Source organism: Camelus ferus, chromosome 8, assembly GCF_009834535.1.
Source record: "Camelus ferus isolate YT-003-E chromosome 8, BCGSAC_Cfer_1.0, whole genome shotgun sequence".
Classification (NCBI taxonomy): domain Eukaryota; kingdom Metazoa; phylum Chordata; class Mammalia; order Artiodactyla; family Camelidae; genus Camelus; species Camelus ferus.
In genome coordinates this window covers 11,677,225-11,690,137 of record NC_045703.1, presented here as the reverse complement: position 1 = coordinate 11,690,137, position 12,913 = coordinate 11,677,225, and the positions used below count along the sequence as shown (strand labels likewise).

The 12,913-nt window shown below is 36.8% G+C and overlaps 1 pseudogene; it reads right to left on the bottom strand.

Annotated features, from left to right (window-relative positions):
• Positions 1-1,266: 1,266 nt before the first annotated feature.
• LOC106729797 lies at positions 1,267-12,396 on the bottom strand (annotated as a pseudogene).
• Between the last annotated feature and the right edge of the window lie 517 nt (positions 12,397-12,913).

The following is a 12,913-nucleotide window of genomic DNA, read 5'->3' as shown; positions in this document are numbered from 1 at the left end:
GATCAATATTCCACGTGTTACCAGAGATTAAGTTCTTGTCTCATAGCAGAATGAATACTGAGATGAGACACGAAGGTCAAGAAAGCAAAGTGAGGATTTATTAAGGGATGGAGAGCACACCCTCAAGGGGAGAGCGGAAAGGCTCAGGTGAGCGGCTGCCCTGAGTTTCTCTGGCAGGTTGGTTACATAGAGTGTAAAAATGAATGGGTGGAACATGCATTAGAGAAGTAGGTATTTGGAGTCATGTCCCCTGATTTCCATCCCAGGTCCACTTTCCTGAGGGAAGGAGGGATTTTTGTCCTTATTTAGTCTTGATTGGAAGTGACATGACATCAGTGCATCATGGGTACTTCTAATCTGCAAGGCTAATTTTATAGTAATAAAGATACAATGAGCAAAAGGTTTTATTCAAACACTGGAGATTCCTGCCTTTTCCTACCTTTTTTATGATCGACTACAGGACACTTTTCACCCCAAAAGGTGTGATTTCTTATCAGTCCAGAGGTTCCTGCTTTTCTCCTGTCTACTGAAGGAATGGTTTCCTGACAGCCCAGCCTTTCTTTCTCTGCCCATTCCTGCCATTTAGCCCATGTCCCCGTTTGTTGGCTCACATCTAGCTCTCTGCCTGCTCCAACATATGCACTCTCCCTCAGTGTACCCATGGCTAGAACAGAATACTTCATTAGAGAAAAGTTGTAAGTAAGAGTGTGTTCAAAAATCTCAGCAAAATCTAATACACTATTTTTTTGTAAGTCTCACCATGAATTTTTTTTAAATGATCCAGAGATTTGAGTTGCTACATTCATTTCATTATGATGTACAGCAAAACGTTAGGTAATGATCATGGGTTGATATTAAATGCATTGAATGACAAGGTTTCACAGAGGTCGTACTGTTCTTTGTATCTGAAATTAGTTGTAAAATATCTGCGTTTCCTTCCTTCATAATCAGCAATCTTCTCACAGACAAAAAGTCTGTAAGCAATTTAGCCTTTAGTGTTCTTAGCACAACAATGCAACTTTGTTCACAAGGTGTCTGTTCACAAGGTATTTTGGCAACTTCTAATCGGAGTAAGAATAGGGGCTTTTTAAAAATAAGGCTTTTAGAAATCTTGTCATTTTAGGGCTAAATTTTAATAGAATGTGGAAGTTTGAACTCTTGAACTTTAAAAACACAAAACCTAATTAATCACCAATTTGTTCAAAATGGTCTTATGGAAAAAAATAATACAGAACAAAAAATTTGGCATTGAGTGGAAGCCTCCACTATTTTCGAACAAAGGTGCAGGGCAGGAGAGAAGGGTCCAGACATTTATAAGAGCAAGAATGTTCTCTCTCCTCTTGATAGAAGGCGAGCACAGAACTGCTGGAAAAGCTTCATCAAATGCTGTCTTGAGTCCTCATCCTGTAAGAGCAGAGCACTCCAGGTATTCGCACAGCACCAATCGCCCTGGCCACGCGGCTAAACCCTGCGGGTCAGTAATGGGAGTCAGTTTCTTCTCCTTAGTTTCTCAATTGTGTCTTTATCAACCCTAAAATCAAGCCTCGGATGATGGGAGTGTTGGGACAACGGACTTGCCCTTCAGGGTACCACTTTGCCCAAACATCTGCAAATGAGGCTGAACTCAAAAGACAAAAGAAAATTGGGAATGCATCTCTTTGCAGGTAGGCTAGGGGGCGCAACCTGCCATAATCTTGTCCAGCTGTATCCGTAAACCCGGATGCACCAGTTTTCCATCTGCCGTTACTGTGCGAGAATCATTTCCAAAGAGGGCGGGGGTGTATCCTCCAGGAAACGCATCGGTTGCGTAACTGATCGGTAGGCAGGTTGTACCTGCAGCGCCAGGGGCCCACCTCCCCGCACTTCACTCAGCTTTGGCTGCAGTGGCTGCGGTAAGGCCCTGGTGCTGAGGTCAGAGGCCTCGGGCCCGGCAACCTGAGTCTCCCTCCGCCATCGGCAGGCCAGAGCGCCGCAGCCACCCCCACTCAAATCTGTGTCTGATTATCCTTTAATGGGAAACAAATAAGCTGATTATTCAACTAAATGATAACACTAGCTGTAATCATGGGACTCGCCCACTCGCCCTGAACCTCTTTCCTCTTACTTAAATGCATATATTTTGCTCTGTCATTTTTATTATTTTAAGATGAAAACCATATGGTTATGCAGCAGAAGAACATCTAAAGTTCATAGGTTGCTGCTCATGTAAACTCTCTATCTTTGTGGGATTTATGTATCTAATTATGACTTCCTAATATACATTTTCAGAATATTTTATTTGATTTTTAAGTCAAGGTTGCTTAGGAACTGTTTTTTTTTTTTTTTTTTTCTTTAAGAAGGACACATCTTGGTGAGGCTATATATTATTCTAAATAACGACATTAGACTAAGTAACACCACCCCCACAAGTCATCCAAACACCGTATCATTTTTACTGAGAGTGGCGGGAAAACATTTGGAATGGTTTTTCCAAAAGTTCTAGGATTTTCAGCTCATTTCCATTACAGTATATTTAGCAAAGGCAAACCATGGCCCAAATACCAAATCCAGCCAGCTGTTAATTTTTGCAAATCAGGTTTTATTGGAACTTACTCATGTCCATCAGCTTGTGCGATGCCTATGGTTGCCAAAGATCACTGATCACAGATCACCATAACAAATATAATAGTAACAGAAAAGTCTGAATTATTGTGAGAATCACCCAAATATGACACGGAGAGCAGAAGTGAGCGAATGTTTTTGGTTAAATGGCACTTACAGGCTTGCTCATCATAGAGTTGCCACAAATCTTCAATTTGTGGAAAACTATCTGCAAAGGGCAATGAAGAACAGGGTGCAAGTTTTCACATTTATGTAACTGCTCACCCCAACCACCAATCAAGTGTATAATCAATGTTTTCATCATGCATATGCAATGATCTTTTTTTTTTTTTTGCTACGTAGGACAAAAATAAAAGACTAAGTTCACTTGACTTTAAATATATTACAATATTTTACCTTTACTCTTAGAAAACAGCCATCTACTTTTTTAACTCCCCCTAATGCCTGAATTGAGTGATAGGGTTGTGATTAAATCCATTCTGAAAACTTTATACTGACATAATTATAAGCACTCAATAATAATCCTCTCAGTGGATCCAGCAATAATTTTATAACTAGTTAAAAGTGAAGACTCCACATTGAATACTTACATGACTGTCCCTAAGTGAACTCTGTGCTTTTGGCTGGATTAATTTAGCATATCTAAACAAAGAAACAAAGAAACTTCCAGTGAGATGTGGTGAGTAGAATAAGCCCTTAGGTTAGGTTTATGCAGGTAAAGAAAAACAAAAATAAGAAAAATTTATCCAAATAATTCAGCCAAAAAAAAAAAAAAAAAGAATTGGATTAAGTCTGAATAGTTAGGCAAATTACTTCCTACGAAGTCTAAGGAATTCCTGGTTTAATGTAAGGTTATTTCAATCCTTGCTTACATCTTGTTGTACTTTGAACTTGACCTTACACATAGCCTCAGACATCACACCAGAGTGAAGACTTCACTATGGACGAGATACAATACTGCATACTGAGTTTCAGAGACACTACAACAGTGGCAGAACACTCAGTGAATTTCTGATAATCCTAAAGTCACATGGTCCAAAGATTCTCATTCAGAGAAACAAGCTCACTGATGTTGAGAAAGGTATTATGAATTCCAGGACACAATTTATGTAATTAGAGGTAAAGAACACTTACTTATACAATAGGCAAAATTCAACTTCTGCTAAATTATCTTGCCTGATTCAAATAATAAAGTACATGGAATATTGAGACTCAAATGGGAAGGATTTTAAGGGTAATAGTTCAGCATTTCTGAATTGATCGTAGGGAAGTAAATCAAATTTTTACAGTTACTAAAAGCAAGTTCAAATTTTCAAATGTTGTAGAATACTGACCTCCCCTCCCCCCACCATCTAATTTCTGGGTAAATTATAAATATATCACAGCAATCAATCAATAGTATTCCAACTATTCACAGATAAGACATTTTAAAAATCAGTACCCTCTGTTAGGATGTTTCAGTGGTCATAATTAAATTGTCAATTATGTACAAGAAGATAAGAAGAGATTAGAAAAAGAAATAGATGTAATGATAGATTTTTATGGAATACGAAATGTAAAGCATAATTAAATTCAAACACTTAAAATAATAATTGTTCATTTCCCCAAATTTTGAGTCATACTGATGCCCTAAAGTCAGGGAAAGCACAACAGTGGGGTTAAGTGAGATGGAAGAGTAAACTCTTCTGGAAGCAATAATTTGTGGTACCAGTGAGTTTTCATCCTGAGCTGAAGTCATTCTTTGTACTTTCCATTCTCTTCAGAGTTCCAGGAATTTCTGCTCATCTCAGGATGTGAAATGGCCCAGCATCACTTTGAACATGAAATAAAATCAGACCCAGGGTGAATTTCCAACCTCTGTAAGAGCCTCCTGTTTCTCCTGGGAAGAGTATTTGGAAACAATCAAAATCTTATTTAAATATTTATGAGGTTAAATGTTCATTTCCATGGATTTCTTCAGGTATGGTGATTGAAAATGTCAGAGCTTTTTAAATTGAGAAGTTCCTGACCAAGAAGACTATATCCAGAATTTGTTTAAACAAGATTAAGACTTGAGATAACTCATAGATTTTGCAATCATTTTTATGAGCCCAAACTTTGAAAACTTGAACGAGAGCACAGAGTTAAAGAAACTGGAGAAGGGCCCAAACAAGAGGATTTACTGTTTTATAAGAACTAAGGAGAGAAAAAGAAGCTGACTGTTCCCTCCTCATCCAGAATCTCAAAGGGTATTGCTGTCGTCTGAGACAACAGAGATAATTCATGTTACACAAACTTTTAGAGCAATTTCAGCAAAAATGTGTGCTGGAGTTACTATCTGGGTTGCCGAGACAGGAAATAAACTGAAAGTTCAGAATATTAAGCTGAGTGGCATAAGGAGGTTATCACAAACACATGCTAAAAGCAGTGATGTCTCAACCTAGAAGCTTTATTAAGAAAAAATAAAAAATAACCGCAGAAAATGTCTTCAGATAACTCTTTCTCTATTTGTTAGTTTGGGTCTCTGTGGTGTTACCCTGCCAGCAAGTGTGTGTGTGTGTGTGTGTGTGTGTGTGTGTGTGTGTGTGTGTGCACATGCCTGTTCACAGTGCTAACTTATTACACTCATGTGCTAATGCAGTTTTGTATTGTAGAAAATGTCTTCCCAATCAAGATCGTCCATGCATTTTGATTTATATTTATTATTCTGATTTTTCTTTCCTTAAACATCTCAGGTTACCTACTTATCCTCCATGCACTGAGTTCTTTATATTTCTAAATATAGTTGTTTTCTGGTACTGAAATCTACTAAATTACCTTAAAATGACTAGTGATTAGTGAAGGAGATTTGAGTGGCCCATAAAATGAGAATCTTCGATAGATTTAGGTCAGATCCACTTTGGCCTTTGAGGTGTACGTTAGGACATGCCTGCTTATATGAATCTCATCTTCAGCCAGCAGCTGTGTGTTGCCTCACTTGATGGTGACCGTGAAGAGGGAGGGCAGCTCTGGTTATGCCGTGCAGGACTAATCAGACAGGGTGGCGTGGGTCCCAGGTAAGGGTTCCTGACTTACCAAAAGTCCTCTAGCCCACGGTTCTCTCTTTTACTCCTCAATTTGCTGCAATTATTCTATAACAATAAATCAGCCTATGAAATAAGCAGTACTTACAAACATCTGAAGTTGCATCAAGCCCTGAGTATACTAACATCATTTAAATCAACTAATTGTTTTTTGGGGGAAAAGAAAAAAAAATTTAATCTAATAATGTGTAGATCTCATTGGCTAGATGCAAATAAAACTCTATTTGTGGTTTCATGAATTTGTGCATTTATGCCTACACACCACCAAAGCTGACGTAAAATTTTCTACAGTAAAAGGGCTGAGGACTATGTAAAAAAAATAATTAATTAACAAATAAGATCTATTTTTGAAGATAAAAAGTAACAAACAGCAGGTTAATTTGTTTAATTTTTTTTTTCTGTTTTAGCAATCATTTCTCATACTGGTATGTCAAGTGTGTGAGTCTATTATATTATGTTTGGCTCTGTACCATACTTTAGATTTTAAATTAATGCACTTCATTGTTTAGAGAAGTTTTAGGTTTATGAAAATATTGAGCAGAGAGTACAGAAAGTTGCAGTCTACTCCCCAACCCTCACACACAGTTTCCCCTGTTACTAACATTTTGTATTAGTGTGCTATAGCTGTTGTAATTGGTGACCTGATATAAACACAGCATTATTAACTAAAGTCCATAGCGTACATTAGCATTCAATCTTTGTGTTGTACACTCTGCTGATTATAATCGAAGTGTAATGATACGTATTCATCATTACAGTATCATATAGAATCATTTCACGATCATAAAGATACTCTGCATGCTCTGCCAATTCATCCTTACTTCCCTTTCCCCAAGCCCCAGGAGACTGCTGCTCCTTTTATCGGCTCTATAATTTTGCCTTCTCCAGCATTGCATAGAGTTGGAATCAGACAACATGTAACCTCTTCAGATTGGCTTTTTTTCATTTAACAACATACATTTAAATTTCCTTCATGACTTTTTGTGGCTTGATAGCACACTTCTTTTTATCTGAATAATATTCCATCATATGGCTGTACCTCAGTTTATCCATTCACTGATAAAGGATGTCTTAGTTGCTTCCAAACTTTGGCAATTGTGAATAAAGCTGCTATACACTTGTGTGTGGGTGTCTGTATAAATATATACTTTAAACTCATCAGGGTAAATTTCAGAAGCACAACTGCTGGATCATATAGGTTTAGTTTTGTAAGACTATGTAAAACTATGTTTAGTTTTTTAAGAAACTGTCAAAGTGTCTTCCAAAGTGACCACTACATTTGTGTTTTTACCAGCCACAACTGAGAGTTCCTGTTGTTCCACATCCTTGCCAACATTTGGTATTGTCTGTGTTTTGGATTTCAGCCATTGTAATGCTATCTCCTTGACTTAATTTGCAATTCCCTGGTGATGTATGGTGTTTACCATCTTTTCATATGTGTGTTGACCATGTGTATATGTTCTTTGGTGAGATATCTGTTGGGATTTTTGGACCCCTTTTTAATTCATGTGCTTGTTTTGAGTTTTAGGAGCTCTTTGTGTACTTGCATGCAGTCCGTTATCAGCTATGTATTTTGCAAACCTCGTCTCCCAGTCTGTGACTTGCCTTTACATTCTCCTAACAGTGTGTTTTGAGGAGCAAATTTTTTTAATTTTATGTAAGATCAACTTAGTTTGTTTTTCTTTTTTTTTTCTTTCATGGTTTGTACTTTTGGTGTTATATCTAAGAAGAGATCGCCAAAACCAAGGTCACCTAGATTTTCTCTACATACATTATCTTCTAGGAGTTTTACAGTTTTGTGTTTTACACTTAGGTCTATGACCCATCTGGAGTTAATTTCTGTGAAGGATAGAAAGTTTATACCCAGATTCATTTTTACGTTTATTTTTGATTTTTTATGGAGGTACTGGGTATTGAACCCAGGACTTCATGCATGTTAAATTAAGCACATGCTTTACCCTACACCCCAGACTCATTTTTACATGTCAATGTCCACTTGTTCCAGCACCATTTGTTGAAAAGACTCTCCTTTCCTTATTAAGTTGCTTTGTTCCTTTGTCAAAGATCAATTAATTATATTTATGTGGGTCTCTTTTTGGGCTCTCCATTGACTGGTAGCATGTTTTAATCATCAGTAATTTTTTTTAAAACTTTCTGGTACATTGTATAACACCATAAAATAATCAAAATTTGTCTTTTAAAATTATTTTCAGAATATTATGTGCATTCTTATATAATTAATCAGAAGTCAAGTACTTACCTTTACTCTTTTTTAAAAAACAATAATGAGATTCTTGGGAAAATATTTGCTAAACACAAATTGGCTTTATACAAAATCTTGAGATATGTCTAATCCAAGGACATATTTATAGACTAAAATATTTATTTGCAGATGCATAAACTGTAGAATAAAATAATTCAGAAATGTTTTATTTAATAATAGTGATAATAATTAAAGTTATCAAAATATTATTAGGTATATAGCACTTTTCTAAGATATTCCTTTTTTTTTAAATCCATTAAGAATTCTTTCTAGTCAATGGGTTTTCAACATTTAGAGTCACAGACATTTGATAATAAGTAAAAATCTCTCTTCATATGAAAGCATTTAAATTCATTCCAATTTCTGTATATGATTTGAGGAGTTGGTGTTTCTTTTGAAATACATCCATGGAGCCTAGGATCAGAAACAGCCAGACCAGCACTCACAAAGTATATTCTCAGAATTCAACAAGATGTTAGTAAGCATTAAGTGATTTTTCCGGTTTCTGTAGTCAAATAAATTTTGAAAACGCCTGATTCAGCAAAGTTAAAGCTTTCTGAATTTTCTGAGGTAGTACCTCTCCGATCCTTAAATATATTAATGTACATTATGGTTATTGAAAAGGGGCATAAAGTACATAGCACTTAAAACTAATTTGAAAATGGAGGTTTTTTCTTTCTTTTCTCAGAGCGTCTTGCAGGAATAGTGCTGCCAGGATACTTCAGAAAGACCGAGCTAGTCTAATGTTCTGTGATGTCTCTGAGGAAGGGACTGTGTAAAGTTAGTAATTACCCTATTTGTCCTTTTCCTTCCTATAGTCCTTTAGCATTTCTAAAACTACTTTAAATTTGAAAGGATATTAGGGCAACATGGCATTTGAATTTGATATCCAGATTCCAGGTGGTACCCTGGAGTGGGTGATCTCAGGAATGACAACAGAAGATTCAAGACCCAACACAGTGCCACTGAAGTAGCCTAGAGTGTGCCCAGTACCTCACAACATTGGCTTTGTACACTTTCATGACACCTCAACTCTCTGGTCTTGTCTTATATACAAAAATCCTCTTGTAATTCTCCAAGCTGTACCTCTTCCAACAGCCCTTGACTAGTTGAAAGATAGTTCACTCTTCTTCTGTCCTCTATGGACTTTGTCATCTCTCTCAAGTTGTCCCTTATGGCATGTATGATTTTTCTTCTTCTGCCTAATATCACTATAGAAACAAAATTAATTTTTCATTCATTCAACTGTCCCTTGACCTTATGTCATTTAGTATCAGTGTTTTCTCACTGAGATTTTGAGCTTCTAGGCTGAAAGTGTCATATCAACTTAGCTTGATTCTTTGAGCAGTCAATATTTCAACACACATATTGAAATAATTGATTATGTAAATGATTTCAAAAATCGATGATGTATATCATGCCCCCCCAATACTGCATGGGCTATTAAATTTATTAAGATATCTTTTAATCTTTATACATGAAAATTATGCTAAGATGGTATTTTTAAGTTCACAGGATAAGCACTGAGAAATCTCTTACTTTGAGACACTTTTTAAAATTCGGATTTATACAGGAAATTACTCAGGAAGCTAAGAAATGGGTCCAGACTCTTACCTGGCGGTAAAAGGAAGAGGTGGGAAGAAAAGTTTGTAAAAACAGGTTGAGGACATTAAAAGAAATAAAGACCCATTTCTCCTTCCTGCCCTGTATGCGTCATCAGAAATCCATCAGTTTAGCTTAACATGTTTTCTCTTTTAAAATACCTCACAGAGAGATTTGCTTTTCATGTATTTAATGTCTGTCACTCTTGGTCTACTTGCTTATCTCATCCAGTAACTGTACATTCCTTGATGCGGCTTTTGAATCTTTCAGCATAAGTAACACAAACATGTGTTGAATACATGTTTGAATGAAATAATGAATCCCAGTAAACTAGTTGAAAGGAAGGTTATTTGACAATATAAATGTTGAGAGATAGGCTAATTTTGACTTGGATGATCTGCAATGATGTGAAACATGAAGGCCCTGGAACATCTCCGCAGTCCCCCCCCCCCCCCCCGCCAAAAAGCAAGCTCTTATCCATCACAGTTCGCCACTCAACAAAGCTCAGTATCTTTTTGACTATTTTGAGTCAGTCTGGAAATCTCAAGTTGCTTATATTATATTATCTATTAATAAAGATATTTATGGATAGAATAAAATGTAATAGATATCAGGGTTCAAAGGAAACAATGGAAAATTTGTGAGAAGAATTTTAAACAGGTAAATGTGTTTTGTTTTAAGACCTGATGGAGATTTCTGACAGTCTGTTAGTATGTGAGGGGAGCAGGGGTTTTCACTGTTTCTCTAACTCTTGTCTTTAGTCATCTGTCAGAATTTAACAGTGAATTACATCATTTTAACGTGTGTGGTGAAAACTGCCATTTGAATAATGATTAAATAATTAGAAAGAAATTTATAACAGGGAAGATCTTGAAAGATATATTCTGAAATAGCTCTTAAAATTGCTTCAATGATACAAAAGAGTATATATAAATGATAAATGCTTTCAACAATGTCTTCAGTCAATAACCAAGTTTCTGGCGATTCCACTAAGGCATCTTGTCAGTATTCTCAATTTGAACATATTCCAAAACACATCTGAGAAATTAAATCCAGGAGATGCAAAATCAGTATATGAACACAGCTATGAAGGAGCAAGGTGGTGTCTGTCCATGAAGTTCACCACACTAAAATGATTCTGTTGTTGAAATTACTCAAAACACTAGGCCATGGGTTATTAAGTGTGTTCTGTAGGGTACTATATAAAAGGCAATCTTGTGGTAGCAGTAATGTTACCCACAACATGCCAGTCTATAAATTCCAACCAAGTTTGCCAACTACTATGTGATGAGGGAAACATGAATTCATGCTGCCGGAATGACTTATCTCCTTTTTACTCTTGCCTCAGAAGCAGCAAGTGAAATATTTGACCATAAGTAAGCAAGCTTAGGATGATTTCATTGAATGAAATGTACCAGATTTTTTGAGGATCAGAAATACAAAGAACGGTGGTCGTGTAACAAGAAAATCAATTCCCTGGAGAGATGTGTTGCTTTGTTACACTTTTGGTTTAATAATTTAAGAAATGTTATTTCAATATTTTAGACTTCTGTTGAACCTAGAGCTTTCATTCTGTTAATAATGTTTAAAGCGTAGAAAATAACCTTATTATACCTATGTTCAAATGCACCTGGATATTTCATATTCACTGTTTTCTCCTTGTAATATTAATTATATATATTTTTTCTGGTTTGACTATTGGTGTTAAACTTAATTATATGGTGAAGACGTATAAAACGGACTCCCAGCATCAGCTAAGCGAACATGGAAAACACATCCTTGTCCCAGGTTTTAATTATTTCACAATTAGTCACTAGTATTTTAGCACCTTTTTCATTTGCACCATCTTAATAGATATTTTGTAAAGGATTTTTTTTAAATTTTCAACGAGCAACATTTTTGCTTTATTTTCTGATTTGGAAAAAAAAAATGTGTTCTTGCAAAGCCGTAAAGCATGAGCTTCCAGAAAGAAAAGTCGATCAAAATCTTTGACTGTTAAGCATCACTAGTAAAAATGGCATAATTTTACATTAACCCATGCATTGCTTACTTTAAGCTAAAAAAATAAATAAATAAATAAATAAATAACCCCCCCTTTTTTTTCTTTTCCATTTATATTCTCTGGCACACCATCTGCTCTTTCCAATGTCCTAGTTTATGACAATGGACTTGTTAGGAAAGGCAAGTTTGCCTACCGCACCGTGAGGCCAAACAAATTGAAACATAGAAGTGTGGAGCAGAAAAAGTTTTATTGCCAGGCTGAGCAAGGAGGATGGGGTGGCTCATGCCCAAGAAAATCCTGAACTCCACGAAGGGTTTTTAAAGTGTATTTAAAGTCCAGGTAAGGGAGGGGGGTTGAAGGGTTAGTGATAAGCTCACACACAGCCCTCTGGTTGGTTGATGTGGAGGTAACAGGGCGGTCAGTGCTATCAACCCCTAGGAGCCAGAATGTCTGGGGGCCACGTGCTCTCAATCACCAAGTCGTTCATTTCTTCCATTTGGTGGTGGATTAAGCATCTGAAAAACTCAGGATATACATGAAATACTATTATCTGGGTCCTTCAGAGAGGAGCTGCAGCAGAGGATATGGGGGAAGGGTCTGACCCTAGAAGGCCCCACAGGATCCTGCTCGGTTACAGACTTGAGATTTTCTGTGTCATTCTGGATGGCAGTGCTGTTGCCACAGAGGTTAACTCTGAACTCTCCTTACTTCTTCCCGATGCTCACTGAAGATTCAAAGCCAATGGGCCAAGTATCTGAGCTTTCTAGCACCCACTGTGGAAGGCAGGACACAATACAGTCCTCCAGAAACATAACTTTAAATACAGGGACCAAAACCGATGGATATCCATTACACTTATCTATCATGATGTGTTAGACGAAACAGCGTGCGTTCTGAAGGCAGTCAGGAATTACCACCTGCGTGGTAGTTCACAGTGTCCTAACATCGTATGGCTATTATTTCTTCCACATGTAGACCTCCATGAAAATGACATGGCCCACCATGTGTAAATGATATTTGTGGTGAGAATTGAATGAGATAGTATCTCTAAAAGCGCTAGACTCCTAGAATTTACTTAATGCATATTGTTAAGCATCCCCAATCCACTTTCTTTTGCTTTTGCCATACAAAAGTACTTGATGTGGAGAATTCTACATCTACGACTGGTACTGAAACTGTCTGTTTTACATCTTCGGTTGACATTAATAAGGCACTTCAAGCTGGTGTGGGTGGATATTCCTTCCTGTTGGAAAGAGAACAAAACCTTCAACTGGGAGCAGCTGGAGACAAACATTGGAGAGAGGGAAAGCAGAAAGTGTTGCAAGGCTTAATCATTTAAATCACAGATTAAGTCAACATAATAGCAGAGCAAATGCAGAGAAT